This window comes from Numenius arquata, chromosome 4 (assembly GCF_964106895.1).
Source record: "Numenius arquata chromosome 4, bNumArq3.hap1.1, whole genome shotgun sequence".
NCBI classification, from domain to species: Eukaryota; Metazoa; Chordata; class Aves; order Charadriiformes; family Scolopacidae; genus Numenius; species Numenius arquata.
In genome coordinates, this window is record NC_133579.1 from 70,180,996 (window position 1) to 70,201,069 (window position 20,074).

General features: G+C 42.1%; 1 protein-coding gene across 2 annotated transcripts in view; it reads right to left on the reverse strand.

The window, feature by feature from the left end:
* The window catches only part of COL15A1 (collagen type XV alpha 1 chain), a 142,973-nt gene that overhangs the window by 94,963 nt on the left and 27,936 nt on the right, over positions 1-20,074 (reverse strand). The gene's annotated exons all lie outside the window — the stretch shown is intronic.

A 20,074-nucleotide genomic window follows, 5' to 3' on the forward strand; every position in this document is an offset into this window, starting at 1 on the left:
TAAGAAGATGCTTGAGCTAGACTATCTCAACTGAGTGCAAAGACTGAAGATACACATAAAAGACTGTCCTATTTGGCACCAACCACTTAATTTGTAGCAGTAATATTTGTTCAGCTGACATTTTAAGGATTGTCGCATTTATTTAATCCATCATGTTTTTAGCTAGAAATGCCTTTTAACACAATTATTCAGGTACATCAGCTGCCACATTTAGTCAAATTCTGCTCTAGGTTAATGAACCTTAACGGGTACATAACAGAGTCAGAACAACATGCTCAAGCAGAAGCTATTTGCTAAATGTAAGAAGCCAACCACCCTGTTTCTAAAATCATGGCAGCTGTATCTCAGTCAAGGGAGGGCTTGGATGGCTCCAGAGGTCTGGGGATGGGAGAGCTTGCTTTTGAACGGAATTATTACTTTCCCTTTCTTTTTAATTTATAACTTATGTTCACCTAGTGTTTTCCCCTGATCCTCTTCAGACACTCTTGATCAGAGCTGCTGTCTATAATCCTGTCCCGTGCATGTAAAAGCCCATTTGCTCCATGGCAGTTGACTTTCCCTCCCGTGAAAGAACTCCTCGTGTCACCACCGCTGTTCACTACTGCACAAGCCTTACCAGCAGCTCCTTTTCATGTGCTTTTAAGGCAATGGGATAAAAGGAATATTCTATGAAGGCTTTCAAAACCAGACCAGGCTCAGAGTAGCTAACATCAGGCACTTCTGTGTCTGTAAACTTGAGCCAATCTGACCTCGCTTCTCTGTCCTCTTCCAGTCCAAATAAACCTAAGTGTTAAGTTCCCTTTCCAGCAGGGTAAAGAAACCATTTTTGTCTCAATGGTGCAGTGCACAGCCGATGTTGTCTCTACTCTGCATTCAAAGAAATGTTGTAACTGTAATAGAGCATTATTTTATACTGGAGGCGGTTGTGAGGTACAGTAGGAAAATCTCTTCTTCCCTGTTGCCAAAGACTATTTACTTTGCAGTTAAGAAGACATATTTATAGCAATAACATAAAGCAGAGAAGGACTTCCACATCTACAAAATAAGAGTTAATCAAGTACTGCAAAGGAAAAAATAAGGGAAATATTTTAACACAGTCCCAGATGTAAGAGTTAATCAAGTACTACAAAGGGAAAAATAAGGGAAATATTTTAACACAGTCCCAGATGTGCTGCATGAAATAGAAGATGTTAGTGTCACTGCTGCTCTGAGAAAAAACAGCATTTGTTCTGCTTACCCAGCTTGGCATTTCTAGCTGCCATTGATACACTGTTGGAAAACACGGATAAAATATATTGGTATTAAAAGCTGGAGCATTTTCCTCCAGATGTCTAAGGAAACCTCAGAAGCTCTTTCTAGTGGCGCTGCACACCCAAATATAAGGCTGCAGTCCGTAGGAGCCGCAGTACTTACTGACACACTAAATCAGGCTCAACATTCTTTTGCGCAGTTTCTGTTGGCTCCTGCTTTTACATCATTATTATTCTGCCCTCTCCTGGACAAATAGGTATGTTGCTCATGCACCTAAATACAGTTAATTAAATATGCATCTAAATTGCCCCAGTTTTCCTTTTTTGCCATCTTATTTGAGACACTTTATTTCATTACAATGCTTTCAAGTTAATCAACCAAAAAATTTTGTCCTCCAGGCAAGCTATTTTTTCAGTTTTTCTGATCTAATATTGTACTATTTTTTTATTGTTTTGTTAACTGCTTATCTAGAAGATCTTCCACATACATTTCTGTGTACATGGCTTTTTGTATATAAAACAAAGGCCTTCTAATGTGTACTTTCACTCAATGAACTGTCCTTTCATGACACAAGATCTGTGTTTAAAACATCCATTTCTTTGAGTCACAGCAGTATAGAACATCAAATATAGCATAGCCGTTAAATACTTCTCTCCTTAAATAGTTCTACCTTCTCAGAAACAGATGAGAAGCGAAAATGGGAGATATTTAGCAGTTCAGCTACAGTGGTGTGGCAAAGCTGAGCTGTTAACGAGAAGGTCAACAGACTGAAAACCCTCCATTGTCTGCCGCATGATCTAGGGCAACCTCATGGCCTAGGCTATACTTAAGGTCAAAAATCACAGCGACCCACCCAATTTCATAATAATGAACAACTGTGTGCACACATGTGTAGGCATGTATGTGACTGTAAAGAAAAGGAAAGAACTTATGGACCTGATACATCCCCAAAGGATTAGCACAAGAAAAGGGAATAATCTTTAAAGGGATATCTTTCACGGGTAACTAAAGGGCTCAAAAGGCCTCACAGGAAGAGTGTGAACCAGGCATGGAAGGAGGATAACAAGTACAGAGAAAAGTGTCAGGGGCCTGCAAGGTCAGAAGGAGAAACAGGACTCTGATTTCCATGTGCACTAATGCAAAAAGCAAAGGCAAATTAGTAAAGACGTCCTTCATGGAAAAAAGATTTCCAGACTTGCAGGAATACTTCTCGGTAAAAGGACCTTCAACCAAACATACACTCCCTCAGCCCCAGCAACTTGCCCTCTAAACATTCCAAAATATTTACCATCAATTTAGAAGTCTGCAAGGGCAATACAGCAGGGAACAAGCAGTCCAGGAGATTGGACTGCTATTAACAGCTATTAATAGACTGCTATTAACTGCTATTGCTTTTAACAACAGCCTCCCAAAAGAGCCAATGAGGGGATGCTGGGCCTCAATCAAGGAAGAAGTGGGGGATGTGAAAGTTGGGCGCAACCTTTGCTATAGTGATGATAAGATGATGTTCACAATGATCATCTTAGGCTCCCGAGAAGATGGAACAATGCAAACAGTAGTATTACAGCCCTGGAACCCTAAGTAGCTCGCTTCAGTTGACCCTGCTTTGAGTACAGGGGGTTCAACTAGATGATCTCCAGAGGTTACTTTCAACCTCAAAGATTATTTCATTTTATGAGTCTAAGCATATTTATAATGCCATAGAAATAGTTTCATTGTCTTCTGAAAGGAGAATTTTGAAGTAACCTGTTTTTATAGTATTCGCACCAGTATTCAAGCAATCAAAGAGTGTATTTCTGTAAGTGGAGGGAGAGGAGTCCTCCATGCTTCCTTTCAGTCATACAACACCTATTCTCACTTAACAATCCTCAGACAGATGCAAACTACCATGCCTAAAACTTCTTCCATGCACTTTTCCTTCCTGTGTAACATAAAATAAATTCTGTTTGGCCAATTGTATCTTGAACACATGCTTCAATTGACCAGAGAGCTGCCTTTAACTACCAGAAGCCTATTACAAAGCTGACGAAGCACTCTTCCCAGTAGTGCCAGATGACTGCAGTAAGGATCAAAAGTCACAAGGTGCAGCGTGGCAAGCTCAGTTTGGACTTCAGGATGAAGTTGTTTGCTAAAGGGTGTAGCACTGCTGGCACAGCTTGCTCAGAGAGTCTGTGGAATCCTTTCCCAGGAGTTTTTTAGGACTTGGTGAGGCAAATCCGTAGTCTTAGTGCTGGTGATAGCCCTGCTTTGAAAAGAGGGCTGGAAGAGATGAATTCCAGAAGTTTCTTCTAAGTGACATTTCTTTGATGAAAAATAGACTTCTTGGCTATCATAGTAGTGTAGTACTCAAGATAAATGGTTGGTTACTTCTGTGTACCCTGTCAGATTGCACTGATGGAGAATACAGTCATTTCTCTATTCTATTTTGAAATATTAAGAACAGTGGAAGTCTAAAAACCCAGTCTTTCATATATCTGATTGATCCTTTTTAACTTGTGCCAACTTCCAGTATTTGGGACTATTGATTCTTTATCCACTCTCATGCTTCATGAAGGTTGATCAGTGGTTTTAGCAACAGGCATCCACAAACATTTTCAGCTTGGCTGTTATGTCAAGAGTTACCATTTTAATTACTTCCTCTCCAATTTTTATCTCCTTTTTAACTGACTTCATGCTTCGAGCTGGTAGAATGCAGGAAGTCTCTGATTTTCTCCAGCCCTTGAGGGATAGATTGGACAAGAAACAAAACTTCCTTTTCTCCATTTCCTGATTGCATTTAGATGAAATTTGCTGCTGGACAGTTGGCAGTCGTGCATCACAGGTCATCTCTGTGTGTAACTAGTAGTAGTTACTTGTAACATGACTAGTATTCATGTACTATGTGAATAGCCAGATCAGATAGCAGATGGACCATGGAATATTATTCCAGACAAACTAAAACTGCTTTTCAGCACACAAGAATGCTTGTAGCATCAGGGTATGTCCAGATATGTGGAAGACTTCTACTTGGATCAATCTCACTTTGAATTAGCATGCACTCGTTTTCTTCCTTTGATATCTAAAAAGCCGCTGTGAAGCACAGACTGTTGTTGACCACCAAGGGTAATAATTGAGCTCTGTACAGAGATATTTAATATCTACTTATTTCTGATAAAATCACATACCACCTTTCCATTCCTATGCATGGTTGAGGGAGACACTATGCAGCAAGATCACTTGGCTCCTTTGTGCATGCACAACATGATGATCTCAACAAACAGCACCAATGAAAATGTCATCTGCAGAGCGCAGCAAGTTCACTTGGCCCTTTACACAACAGAAATCATGAGATGCATTCACATGTGCCCTCTGCTAAGAATTTTTCTGCTAGGTAGTTGTTTGCATCCATGAAAACTGTTCCTTAGATGACAGATGAAGGCACAGGAAGGCTGCTCCACAAGCTTCCTTACCTTGTTCCACAACTCAGCTTAATACTGATTCTGAAGTGTTTTCACCAGTTGTTACACCCTATAGGCACGGTATCAGGTCATTATTTACACTTCCTAAGAATTCAGTGGGAAAAATACACTTCCAGGACAAGGTTCAGTATTATTTTCTCACAGTTGTTAATTGTTCATCTATTTGCTAAATAGTATTTTGCAATTAATTTCAAAAAGTGCATTTAATCCTGTTCTGCTACAATATATCATTTATCATAGGGAAAGAAATGTTTCTTAGTGGAAGTTACTTCTGAAAACATGAGTAGCACATTACTGCATCCATCTCCCTAGTACTACCTCAAATGTGTTCTGGCAGCACAGCAAAACATCTTGTTGATCTTTAAGATCAAGAAGGAATCAAAACTGATCAATGAGTTTGCCTGGACCTTAAATTTATAGTGCTTTCTTTAAACACTACCCTTCAAATTTTCCTCAGAGACCTGTTTCTGACTCTGAAGTCAAATCTTCATCAATCGGCCCTGCAATATTTATTCTCTTTAAAAATGTGTGGATCAGGAGTTAGCAGAATATTGAAACAGAACCCGAAAGTGGGGCGCAGCTTTGGGATACCCCGATCTTCTTCCGAAAGCTAACATACTATAAAACTCCAAATGTCTGACCTGCAGTTCCCCTGGTACTAAGTCACAGCAGAGCGTAAAACTAAGCCCTCTCATTGCAGTGTAATGCAATTCATGTTTCTTTGTGTCCCATGCTGACACTCAACAGACCACAATAAGGAGCCTTCTTTGCTGGGTGTTGAATCAAATTACTAGATCTGACCTGATCAGGTTGTCTGTAGAAAATTACACCAAGTTCTCCATGAACATGAGGTAGATGAGTAGTGCCTTCTTTCTCTGAACCACCTGGTTGTGGGAGGAATGGTTCAGCTCTGGAAGGTGACAGGGATATTTTCAAGAAAAAGGCTGCATGACTGTGCTTCTCTGAGTTACAGGACATTCTCGAGGCCACATATTCAGGTGTAATCCTGGCTAACGTACTTGGACAAACAGCAGCAACAGCAGGAGGAAAGGAGAGAAGGAGGATTAGCTAGAAGAGGGGTACAAATGTGTGGAGTGCTGTTATATGTGTCAGGACGAATGGGAAAATAGGCTGAATGGAAGGGAACAGAGTCCTGGGGGGAATTAGAGAGACCAATGCGGCAGAACTTGAACTGTTGAAGGGTGGTTGGAGACTCAGAAGCAACAGGGCTTGGGATAAGCAGAAGCTCATCTGAGGTACTCATCTGAAAAGGGATTCAGCACAGGGTGGTAGAACAAAACCTTACACAAAAGTATAAGTCTGAGCAACTTTAGAAATACAGAACCATATCCCAACTACTTTCCTGTGACAAAGTCAGCACTGAAATGGGTTTTGTGCAGTTTCTTGCACCCAGAACGATGCAAAACTGCTATTGCATCCAGCCTCGTTCAGATAGGGCTGGTGTGTGTATTACAGCAGGCTTCACAGAATCACAGAATGATACAGGGTTGGAAGGGACCTCTGGAGATCATCTAGTCCAACCCCCCTGCCAAAGCAGGTCCACCCACAGCAGGTTGCACAGCAATGTGTCCAGGTGAGTTTTGAATGTCTCCAGAGATGGAGACTCCACCACCTCCCTAGGCAGCCTGTTCCAGGGCTCTGCCACCCTCAAAGTGAAGAAGTTTCTCCTCATGTTTAGGTGGAACTCCGTATGTTCAAGTTTGTGCCCACTTCCTCTTGTCCTGTCCCTGGGCACCACTGAAAAAAGACCATCCCCTTCCTCTTGACACCCTCCCTTTAAGTATTTATAGGCATTGATCAGATCCTCCCTCAGTCTTCTCTTCTCCAGACTAAAAAGACCCAAGTCCCTCAGCCTCTCCTCGTAAGAAAGATGCTCCAGGTCCCTAATCATCTTTGTAGTCTTCTGCCGTACTCTCTCCAGCAGTTCCCTGTCCTTCTTGAACTGGGGAGCCCTAAGACATACGCCCTCCAAAAGACAGTCCAGTAGTATCTGCCTGGGGCAAGGTTGGACACTGGCTTTATGGAATGAAATCTGTGTGTGGTGTAAATGTGTAAAACTCTGATATGGGCAATATCGTTGCCAGCCAGAGGGATAAGTAGATTTAATGACTGCAGGAGAGCAGGAGCTGCTGCATTTCCCCACTAGGCAGCAACACAGCGCTTCATAAATCAGACTGGAGCTTTGGTTTAGGAAAGGCGAACGTTGCTTATGAATCACCAGCATGAGCGTCTGCTGTGTGTGCTCTTTTACTTCTAAACTAGCATATGTTTTAATTTCCATTACGTGCATAACAAAACAGATGTGAATTATCACCCTGCCCTTTTTCTTTCACAATGACCTTGGAAGTCAGACAAAATACATTAAACTAAGTCTGCTGCGTATTTACATGGGGGAAAAGAAACTACGTTACTGTTCTTGTTTTCTCTTTCCCTCTCTCTTTTTATTTTGAATTTTAACGGAGAAAATTCTTGCAAGGCCATGACCAACACCCTCCTTGCCAAAATATGTATTTCTAAGATGAGGAAGACAGTTTTCTTTTAAAGTACTGGGAGAGACATCTGACACTTTCTTAGATTTAACATTTGTATATCCCAGCAGAGAGTCTCTGCCCAAATGTGGAAAAACGGACACCTATTTAAAGACACTGACATAGTCTGGCACACTGACCTAGATATAAATTCTCATGCCATATAAAGAGATATAATGGGAAGCCAGGACAGAGAACAGTTAATCAGCAACTCCTACAGTTGCTGCTGCTGTCTTTGCTAGCCCCCATTTCCACTACAAGGTTCCGTCCTTGGACCAGGGGCATAAGAAGGCTATGAGCAGATGGGAATTGTGGGTTACAATTCACTCCGTGACATTTAGAAACATTCACCCAGAAATGCTCTTTCCCTCCTCACACCTACCGCACCGTATCTCTTAGCTCAGTCAAATGATCAGAAATACTACCTACTCCCATGAGTAATTTAGCATGCCTTTCCGCTTTTCCTCTGGCACTCCTGTTCCAGACCATCACCTGCACAGTCAGTGCCACTGTAAGAAGACAGATGTTATGCTCCCTGCTCATACCACTTTCACAGAATCACAGATCACAGAATGATATGGGGTTGGAAGGGACCTCTGGAGATCATCTAGTCCAACCCCCCTGCCAAAGCAGGTCCACCCACAGCAGGTTGCACAGCAATGTGTCCAGGTGAGTTTTGAATGTCTCCAGAGATGGAGACTCCACCACCTCTCTGGGCAGCCTGTTCCAGGGCTCTGCCACCCTCAAAGTGAAGAAGTTTCTCCTCATGTTTAGGTGGAACTTCTTATGTTCAAGTCTGTGCCCCCTTCCTCTTGTCCTGTCCCTGGGCACCACTGAAAAAAGACCAGGCCCTTCCTCTTGACACCCTCCTTTTAAGTATTTATAGGCATTGATCAGATCCTCCCTCAGTCTTCTCTTCTCCAGAATAAAAAGACCTAAGTCCCTCAGCCTCTTCTCATAAGAGAGATGCTCCAGACCCCTCATCATTTGTAGCCCTCTGCTGTATCCTCTTCACGACATCTGTTCCATCACAGCGTTAAGAGCCACAGTCTGTATGTCAAATGAGACCTGCCTTCAGGCCAAATTCGTATGCTGTGTGCAGTGCCATCTTGCAAGCAGAGCCTCAAGCCTCCCCAAGAACATCCAAGGGCAAGCGTTATCCCAAATATAGCTGGAAAGACTGCCTGCAGGGATTCTTTGTGTGGGACATGAGAGAAACAAATAGCTGATATGTTTGTGTAGCTTCTACAGTCTGGCACAGTATCTATGTGATGGACGCTGGCACATCTATAAGACATCATCAGAGCTTTAGGTAAAGCTTTATGTGACCTTCCACTAATCTGAGAGTGGCAAATCACTTAATTCCAGGTTAGGTTAGATCAGAACAGAAAAATAAAAATATTGCAATAACTGCGGTCTGGGTTTTTTGTTTTGTTTAGTTTTTTTCTGTTGTTGAAATTAAGGGCTACGGACTTACTAAGATAATGAAAACTAAAGGATTTTTTTACGCATCCTTGACTCTTACACAGCACTTTGAGACCTGGTGGATTGTATTCCTCTCTTAGATGATGAAGCTATCCATTCTTTTATGTTCAGCAACAGAAATTGAGACTTTGTTCCTAAAGTTTTACTTTACTTTTACTTTCAAGTCATTTGGAGGACTTTTCTTGTCTTCCAGGAGCATTTCTTTCATAAATGTTCTTCAGTTCACAAACCTGACATTTATTATTGCTTTTTATCATTCTAAGTATATTCTCATATATTCTCTACACTATTGGATTTAGTAGCTAACGGATTTGACATTTTAAAGTGCTGGGATTCAGAGAATTTGAAAAATGGTTGTGAAGTAGATGATATGGGAACAGTAAAATCTAAAAATATATCTTGTACTGGACATTAATACTTCTTACAGCTAAATGCCTTTATAACATGAATGCACCAGTAAAAACATAGAAAAAAAAAATGCAGCCAATGTAATCCTAATTCTTCTATCTTCCCTTTCCCAAGAATTTCATGTCCCAAGAGCTACATTACACTACTTTTATATCTTAGTGTAAATCACATATGTTTTTATTATGCTCATGTTTTTTCATTTCCCCAGTGAATGCACTGAATGGATTAAACAAAGTATCTGAAAAATGACATTTCTGGTACAAAAAGTTCTAAGTTAAAATCCTGGCTAAAACCCTAAGTGAAAAACCTTCTTGTTTTCAACTGACTCATTAGTATAAATTATCACGTCCCACACTACACTGTAAATGGCAGCCCAGGGCCAGACAAAGCTTTCACAGTCAGAAACAGTATCAGCAAGTACAATTTGCAAAAGCACGCTCTGCTACTGTGGCAAATTCAGGCAGGGACCAGCAGGACCAGACCCACTGAAAGCTGTTTTAGATACACAGATACACTTCCGTCAAAAAGCTTGAACCACTTTGCTGATGACATCGTATTTTTTCTCTATTTGTGACAACATCAGCTTTCTAAACGCTGACCAACTTCACCTGCCTTAGCTTTCACATTGAAACTTAAAAGGCTAAGAAATCTGGGACAGAAATAAATGAGCTGCTGTTCAAGGGCTACTTTTCACCCCAGGACAGATTTCTTTGAGTAATTGTCCCCTAACAACAGATCACAACTACAGAAGCAAAAGTACTTTCATCTTGCTTGTAAATTCAGCTGGAGTTTTGTCAATTTAGTTTAATGTTCTCCTGACGCTTTAGATTAAACTTGGAAAAAAAACTGTACAGGAGTCTCCCAGGTCTGTAGGAGGGGAACCGTCCACTATAACCTGCTTTTATATACCTGCCAACCGGCCATGAATAAGAAACTGCTGTGAGCAGCATAACTGCCGAAGCCTTATTTTGACTAGAATTTTGTCCTGTGATTGAATTCTGCTGTTGGGAAAGGGTAAGGACTCACTAAAGCTTTTCCAGCACTTAAAACACCTTATGCAAATTTGAAGATTCTCCAAACAGAACCTCTCATCGTGGAGACACGAATAGCATTTCCCACCCTTACTCTGTTCCTGTTCCATGAGACTTTTAAGAACTTAATGGCTGTCAGGCCTTTGTGTCTTTGTCAAATTTGGTGCGTACAAGTTCAGACTCAAAGCAGACTCCGAAATTGCTGCACAGACACATGCTGCAATTATATACGCCTTGTTTCCTTCTGAAACCAGGCTGAACTCAATGCATCGCTGTAATACACTCCTGCAGCTCTTCTCTTGAAGGCAAATACAGCAGGCTCCTTCTTCATCTCAGTGGAGTAACTGCTTTTACTACTTACAAACCACAGATTTCCCACTGTGGACCTCCCACATGATCCTATGTAACAGTAAACTAAGCAAATCCAGTTTTAGCTACAGGACTTCATAGACAAATATTTTGCAAAGCACCTATGAGGGGAACTGTTATCCTCATTAAGAAGAGAATAAGAGTTTTCTTCAGAAGAAAAATGAAATAAAAAATAAGCCTACTTGAACTTAAGTATAAGACATATTAATGGATGCTGGATATAAATATTTCAGACTTTGCACCCCATTCATATAGGAGTAAATCAGTGCAGTGACTTTACTTTCACCTGGCTTCAGATGCACAGCTATTATCCATGTTTTGGGGACTTTCTTCACAACCAGAAATACTACCAGTTCAGAATAACTCCTCAGGTATAGACCTATACTGGCCTCACTGCTAGCTCTGTCAGATAGCTTCAAAAAGGCCAATATACTTGCAACAAGTTCTACAAACACGATTTATCATCCTTTTTTTTTTTATTTAACCCCACATTTTTAACTGAAATAATACCATAGAACACTAAAAAACTGATGGGGTTTTTTTTTCCCAAAAAGGCTCCATGCAGAAAGTGACCATGTTATGAGATGTATTATTCCATGCAGATGAAGGCCAGAAGTCTTTCATCATAGTGTAGCCACATTTGCAAGCACGCATCCCCCCCCCCCCCCCCCTCAATCCTTATCTGCCCCCACTACCTGACCCAAAATGCAGTCTCACACAGTGGCTTGAGACACTTGAGAGAGCTAAGACAAACTTCTTCTGTAATTCAAAGCTACGTTTCCCTTGTGCTATTTCCAAGGAAATATGACAGGATCAGTATGACAACATTAGAAATACCTCCATGGATGGTGACTCAACCACTTTCCTGGGCAATCTGCTCCAATACCAGGGGTTGAATAGGGTTGTTGTGACACAAGTGCAGGACATGGAACTTGGCCTTGTTGAATCTCATACAATCGGCCTCAGCCCATCGATCCGGCCTGTACAGATCCCTCTGTAGAGCCATCCTACCCTCAAGGAGATCTCAAGCAGATCAACACTCCCGCCCAACTTGGCGTCATCTGCAAACTTACTGAGGGTGCACTTGATCCCCTCGTCCATAACACTCATAAAGATAATAAACAGAACTGGCCCCAATACTGAGCCCTGGAGAGTACCACTTGTGACTGGCCACTAACTGGATTTAACTCCATTGACCACAACTCTGTGGGCCCGGCCAGTTTTTCACCTAGCGAAGAGTACTCCCATCCAAGCCATGAGCAGGCAGTTTCTCCAAGAGAATGCTGAACGATGTCAAAACTTTTACTAAAGTCTGGGTAACCAACATCCACAACCTTTCCCTTATCCACTAAGCAGGTCACTTCATCATAGAAGGAGATCAGGTTTGTCAAGTAGGACTTGCCTTTCATGAACCCGTGCTGGCTGGGCCCGATTGCCTTGTTGGACTGTATGTGCCGCATGATGGCACTAAAGATGATCTACTCCATAACCTTCTCAGGCACCAAGGTCAGACTCACAGGCCTGTAGTTCCCCGGATCCTCCTTCTGGCCCTTCCTGTAGATGGGTCCCACATTTGCTAACCTCCAGTCAATTGGGACATTCCCAGTTAGCCAGGACTGCTGATAAATGATGGAAAGTGGCTTTGTGAGTACTTCTACCAGCTCCCTCAGTTCTGTTGGGTGGATCCCATCTGGCCCCACAGACCTGTGTAGCATGTCGCTAACCATTTCTGATTGGATTATGGGGGCTTCATTCTCCTCCCCATCCCTCTCTTCCAGCTCAGGGAGCTGGGTACCCTGAGAAAGACTGAGGTAAAAAGGCATTAAGTACCTCAGCCTTTTCCTCAACCTGTCACTATGTTCCCCTCTGCATCCAATAAAGGATGGAGATTCTCCTTAGCCCTCCCTTTGCTGCTCATATATTTATAGAAAAAATTTTAATTGTCTTTAATGGCAGTACCCAGATTAAGTTCTAGTTAGGTTTTGGGCCTTCTGATTTTCTCCCTGCATAACGTCGCAACATCCTTGTAGTCAAGGCCAAAGACTGCCCTCTTGAAGTCCAAGGTGGCAGTTCTGCTCACTCCCCTCCTTACTTCTCCAAGAATCAAAAATTCTTACCATTTTGTGCTCGCAATTCCCAGGACAGCCTCCAACACAACAGATCCAGTCAGGCACCTTCCCTAGTTGGCTCACTCAGCAGCTGTGTCTGGAGGGTATCTTCCACAGACTCCAGGAACCTTCTAGACTGTTTCCTCTCTGCTGTATTGTATTTCCAGCAGACATCTGGTAAGTCAAAGTCCCCCATGAGAACATGGGCTAGCGATTGTGAGACTTCTTCCAGTTGCTTATAGAATATTTCATCTGTCTCCTCATCCTGGTTGGGTGGTCTATAACAGACTCCAACCATGAGATCTGCCTTGTTGGCCTTCCCCCTGCTTCTTACCCATAAATACTCAATCCTGTCATCACCACCATTAAGCTCTCAACAATCAAATAACTCCTAATACATTTTCCAACTTGCTAACATTCAGTTTAACAGCTCTACTATCATTTTTAATTATTGAACTAATTCTTTTGTCTCTCCTGTCTTCCTGCCCTCAGGAGCATATCTCCACTGCTTGTATACAACCTGGATTAATAAACAGATTATGTCTAGAATAACTGAATTTTCTGTTCTCACATCTACTCAGGATTTAAAATTGTATGACCAAAGGGGAAAAAAATGAACTTTGGGGTTTTTTTTTTCCACACAAAGAATGTATAGTTTTACAAGTGTATGGCAAAAAATAACTTAATTTCCTCCAGAGTATGTAGAGAATAGCACAAGTCTTATTTTTGATGAATATTAAATTTTCAGTTCACCCAAATGTTATTTGATCCAAGAGCTGAAAAAAGACAAAAAGATAAAGGTAGCATACAGCAGTCATTCTGAAGTCTTAATCATAGAATCATAGAAGGGTTTGGGTTTGAAGGGACCTTAAAGATCATCGAGTTCCAGCCCCCCTGCCATGGGCAGGGACACCTCCCACCAGACCAGGTTGCCCAAAAGCCCCATCCAGCCTGCCCTTGAACACCTCCAGGGATGGGGCATCACAGCTTCTCTGGGCAACCTGTTCCAGCGTCTCACCACCCTCACGGTAAGGAATTTCTTCCTGAGCTTTCACAAAACATAACTAAAACCCCAAACTGTGGATAAGTTCATAAAGATGTGCAGGTGGCCATGAGCCTGCCTGAGCCTGGAAGGAAGCCATGTCCCCACCGCTCTGGTTGCAGAGGCGGTGAGGAGACACGGCTCCTGCTCACGGCCCTCATGAAACCGCCCTCGGGCCTACATCCCTAAGAGCTTTCCCCGGCCGCGGTCGGGCCGGCTTCTTGCGGGGGAGGGAAAGTTGGGAGGCCCTCCTACCCCCTGCGCGGTCCTGCGGAGGAACGGGGAACCTCGGAAGGGTGCGGGGAGCCGAGGCGGCTGCGGGGCGGAGGAGCCACGCGCTGAGGAGACGCTGCCCCTCCGCCGGAGGGCGGCGGCGGCGGCCCGCGCGGCCCCCGGGCCTGCGCCGGGCCTGGGCGGCCCTTAGGCCTGGCCCGAGCATGGGCGGCCCTGAGGGAGGGAGGCGGCCGTAGGCCCCAGCCTCCCCCCGCGGCCCCGGCGGTCACGGCCCGTTCCCCGCCCGGCCCCTTTAAGCCTTTCCCAGATGAGTCTCAATGGCATGCTATCCCAGACTTGAAGAATATAGCCGATTTGCGTCTGTATGCAATATTTATAAATCCATCGAAGTGTGTTGGCGTGTTAGCTTTCATCTTTTAAAGAGTCAGTTGACAAAAAATGCTGTATTTTGGGCTAAAATTTCAAAGGCTACTTTCTCAAGGCTGTTGTGACGAAAAGAAGAAAAAGTAACGTCCTTAGAATTTATTGCATTTTTGTTAATGCTCATTTGAATTGAATATTCAGAAAGTCAAAAAAGAAGGAATAAAAACAACAAACCACAAGGGTGTTAGCATTTTTTGGCTTTGATTATAGGCTTTGCTATTAATTTGCACTGTCTGAATCCTCATTTGTATTGTAAGACACTGGTTTCACTACTTTCTCTGGTGAGAAGCACAGATGTGTGTTAGCACTAGTATGTTGCGTAAAGTTTTAATTATATCTGAACTAACGCATGCATTTTGATGTGTCAGGACTTCAACAGAAGTCTTCTTGTAGTGGAAGTTACAGCATCATGCAGGCTAAAGGTTAACCTTTCCAAGTTCTGACCAGTGAGTTCTCCAGATCCTTTCAGTCGTCCTCTCTCCCCTCCTTATTCTTCCACCATAAGCTGGGATCACTTTCCTCCTCCACTGTGCCATATATATAGTCGAATATGACTTCATCTTTGTTCTGACTTTCTATCTCAGCTTCTTGCGAAAACCATTGGACAAAGATATGCCATCCATTGTGCTGAACTCCAGCTTCAGAAGGCATTTTTCAAACCTTAGGCTTTTTGAAAGATATTATAGGTAGTGCTTGCAGCCCTGTTCTCTGAGAAGATACCTTGGTTTAGTCTTGTTCTGTAGCATATGCTGTCAAACTACTGCCAGACCTGTGAACAGGAATGAGCTTGTATAAGACCAACAGGTATCAAAGTCTTCAGTCTCTTCTGAATGTGTTGTCATTCTTGTCAACAAAAATGTCACAGTAATCTTCCAAACCCCTACCTGTCTCTCCTGTCCCCTACTTGCATTTACACCGCAATCAAGAAAATGTAAAGATATTCCCTCTCTCTTAATATTCTTTGAAAAGAACATTAAGGTTATATGGGATTTTTTGTTTTGTTTTATAAACTGTCCTAGTAATTGAATGTATACTAATAATACCCTAGTAATACCCATGTATACTTTTCTGATCACTCACCAATTATCATGACTGCTCTAGAATCAACAGAGAAAACCTATTCTACTGGCCAAGGTATTTGACAAATAAGAATATTCTGTAACTGAGTAGATAACCCTACTTGCGCGTGTGTATGCACGCATGCATACAAGGTGTGATTGTGAAGGGAGCGTATAGCTTTAAGGTCACATTTTCAGCTTGACTTCTACGGGAAAAACGTAGAACCTGATGCATCTGGATATTGTTTTGCTAAAGTGGTATATAGAATCATAAAATCATAGAATTGTCTAGGTTGGAAGGGACCTTTAGGATCATCTAGTCCAACCATCAACCTAACTAATAAAAAACCGTCACTAAATCGTGTCACTAAGCACTATGTCAACCCGTCTTTTAAATACCTCCAGGGATGGTGACTCAACCACTTCCCTGGGCAGCCCATTCCAATGCTTGATAGATAACCTTTTTGTTGTAAAAATGAGTCTCTCCTGGTGCAACTTGAGGCCCTTTCCTCTTGTCCCATTGCCTGTAACTTGGGAGAAGAGACCAACCCCCACCTCTCTACACCCTCCTTTCAGGTAGTTGTAGAGAGCAAGGTCTCCCCTCAGCCTCCTTTTCTCCAGGCTGAACAATCCCAGCTCCCTCAGCCTCTCCTCATAAGACTTGTGCTCTAGAGCCCCCTCCAGCTTCTCTGGACCTGCTCCAGCCCCTCAATGTCTTTTTTGTGGTAAGGGGCCCAAAACTGGACATAGCACTTGAGGTGGGGCCTCACCAGTGCCCAGTATGGGGGGACGATCACCTCCCGAGTCCTACTCACCATGCTGTTCCTGATACAGGCCAGGATGCTGTTGGCCTTCTTGGCCACCTATCTTGATATCTTGATAAATCCATTTATTAGAAACTTCACTGTCAAATCACAACTCATCCCTTGGAAAAATATATCAAACCCAATGTGTAAAAGACCAGGTACCAGAAAGTGTGATTAACAAGAGAGAAGCAAGTGGAAAAATCCAAAGCTGGAAAAATCCAAAACATGGATTGCTTAGAAAATAGAGTAGGTGCAGCTCCCTGCATCACAGTTTGACGGTTGGAAGCTTCACTGAATTTTCACTGGCATCCAGCAGGTCATAAAAGTCCTGGTGACAAAATACTCAACATGTTCAGGTTCATCGCCTGAAAGCCAAACATTAGGACTTCTGGTGGCACCCAGTGAACTTTTGTCTTCCTTTTACATGCTGCGCTCTACGCCAAATGCAGCAGTAATAAAGAACATGCAAGTAACAGCAGAACCATATTGTGATAGGTTAAACCTGAAACACTTCTGAAATTTGAGGAGGAAAGATTGTTTTTAAATTGTTTTCTTGGTTCTCAAAAGCTCTGTAGCTGTTAGAAAAAAAAAATAGTGTAACTAATTTTCAGATGGGGTGAATTATGGTAGTTCTGTTGCTTTCAGAACAGCTGTGAAATTTTTATGTAATACAGCAGCTACCCCCAATACCCAAACCGAGACTCTGCAGATGTAGAAACATATGGTTGACAGTAAAACCAATCAGTTATTACATTACCCTCTTGTTTAATCATCACCCTCTTTGTTTAAATGCAAATGTGTTCCACAGAAACATAAATTACTTTTTTACATCATCATTGCAGCTGAAAGTAGAAGGTATAACCAGAACATTGAAATTTACAACACAGAGATCAAAAGTATCAATTTCCCCAAAACCTCCCCAAGAACTTTTCCATAAAGATTAACTTCCTTGCGATCCAGGTCAGTTCCCAGCGGTCTATCTGGCAACTGCATCGCTTGCTTTGGAATAACACCAAGGAACTAGCTGATACAGCCCGTGGGGTCCTATGTAGAAGGGCTTTATGTTATTTTAAAGTAAGGAAAATAATCACAAAATTATTTTGGCTTATAGAATGCAACTGCAGGACTTCAGACTCAACAGAGCAAGACATTTATCTTGGATCTGACAGGATGTCTCCTTCTGCAACTGAAATTTTGTGGTTCTGTTACATGACCGCATAGCCGAAGTCACATAGATGTGAATGTATTTGGCTACGCTCTCGTATCTGGTATGTGAACATCTGCAGTGACCTGAAGTGACCTAGAAAGTTCTGATAAGCAAGAAAATAAAGACGGCTTTGTAAAAAAGACAGTGAGTAGATATCTACAGTTGTGTCCCAATGGAGGGGTGTGTGCCCGTCGGAAAGGGAACCACCAGAAAGATACACATTCTGGCTCGGAGGAAAAATAGCGTTCAAAAGAAATGCCAGAAATACTGCCACTATCTTTATACTTCTATCTTGCTTTGTAACTTTTGGTGGTTAATAATAACCGCTATTAATTACTAAAAATAATAGCTACTTAGTAATACAGTTCATGGCAGCGGTCTGTTAATAACAATCAATCTACTTACGAAGCAGTATTGTATTTGAATGGCAACATATCATATGTAGTTAAAAAAAGGTGGGTGTTTTCCCCATTGTCCTTCCTTTTGTGCCTTTTCCTTGCCTTCATAAACACTTTTTGAGAAGGTGGTACCTTGGTCCACTGGTCATAGTGGCAAAGACTTCCTTGTATGCAAAGGAAGAATGAGTTATGAGGAACCAGACAGAGCTTCTTTATATATATATATACATATTTATATACACACACACACATATGTGTTTTCCACAGGAAATGTGGCTAGAGAAAAGAGAGCTCAAGTCCTTTGAAGCCTCGTATTTGTGTAGCTTTTAGAGGCAACTTTCTCAAAGGAGCGTCAAGGACCTGACACACAGGACCTTATTATTATATTCTTATTAATGTATATAAATATGGGAAGGGAGGGTGTAAAGACGACGGAGCTAAGCTCTTTGCAGTGGTGCCCAGTGACCGGAAAAGAGGCAATGAGCACAAACTGAAACACAGGAAACTCTCTGAGCATGAGGAAACACTTTTTCACTGTGAGGGTGACTGAGCACTGGCACAGGGGGTTTTGTGGAGCCTCCATCCTTGGAGAGATTGAAAAGCTGTCTGGACATGATCCCGGGCAACAGGCTGTAGGTGGCCCTGGTTGAGCAGGGGAGTTGGGTGACCTCCAGAGGTCCCTTCCAACCTAGACCATTCTGTGATACGGTGCTACTGTGGTTCTGTGACCAAGAGAGAGGATTACAACAGATGGTCAAGCCTACCTCTACACTTCCTTCGCCCTTTGTCTCCATCAACAACTGATTCTAAGAGTACAACAATTGTAGAAGAGCTGTGCAAGTGTCTTGAGAAACAAAGGGAACAGAAAGCGCCCGAGCACAGCATTTTGCAGGAGAGGGAGTTAAATTCTTGAAAGACAGAAAAAGTGAAAAGGGATCCAGATAGGCTACACAGTAATATATTAAAAAATATCTATATTGGTATCAATTAATAGATTATAACGTATTTATTTTTCCCATTTTTTCTTATCCTTCCATTTCAAAATATTTTTCATAGTGAAGAGAGCCACTGATTGACTTCCCACTTGGAAGTCCCATTTTATTTTCAGCAAAACATACCACTGAGGGGAAAGAGTCTAAAAATCCAAGGACTGAATAACTCTTGCTGTGCAAACTGCCTGACTGCTCAGGTAGTTACCCATGGTAGCGGGGTGAGGCACCAAAAGCCTACAGGCGTGTACTCTGCCCTCAGACAATGCTGCTGAGATACATTTGTATTACGCACAGATTTATTTTTTTTGAAATTTAACTTACCCTGTTGTGACTCTATAATGACAAAAATGTTCTTTCTGGGACTACATGATCCAAAATGCACGAGCATAATAAATTCATTCAAATTATGCAACCACTCTGGAATCCCCATAAACATTAAAACAGTATGTGGTAACAGATTTTTTTTTCCTGAACAAGAGCTGCTCAGTCTAGTTTTGAAGCAGTTGGTGAAGCGTTTGCTAACAGCAGGACCTTATGCTGCTTTCCCTATGTGGCAGCTACGGATATTTCAGACTAAAGACGGGATATTTATTGCTCATTTATTTCCATTCAGACAAGTCTGAAATAAGCACTTGTATTTGTACTTAGTCCAGCAGTGGGACAGAATGAAAATATATGCCTAACTCTCTGGGATCCTTGCTGCACCCAAATACAACAAGCACCACGGAAACGTGGAGAACTTCAATGAGGAATGGTTGTGGTTTACTCTCTTGGAGAAAAACAAATAGCGGACACAAGGCAGAGCAATAACGTGCTGAAAAGTGAGGAAAAAAAGCACACGCCCTCCACAGACAACTGGAAAAATAACATACTCCCCTTTGGAAATGAAAATTTGTTTTACTGATGGGTCATTAACTGCTAAAAGGACCGTAACATTTACTTACCGTAGCCACTAATGAAATTAATTAACTGTGCCATTTTTTGAGTGAAAAGGAGACTTCATATAGGCCAGAGAGAGTTAGTTCAATGGGGACTGCAAATACCTTGTGAACTCTGATTATTTTCATGCACCCATTTTGCGGTTGTTTTTTTTACAGCAGTTTTTTGTGGTTTTTTGTTTTGTTGTTTTTTTTTTTAATTAGGCTTTTTTAATTCATGCAAGCAGCACAACAAAATTGTTATGATACAGAATTAATTCTTTTAAGAGATGCATTGATGCACATTATCTCATTGTAAAATAAAACATGAAGCCGTG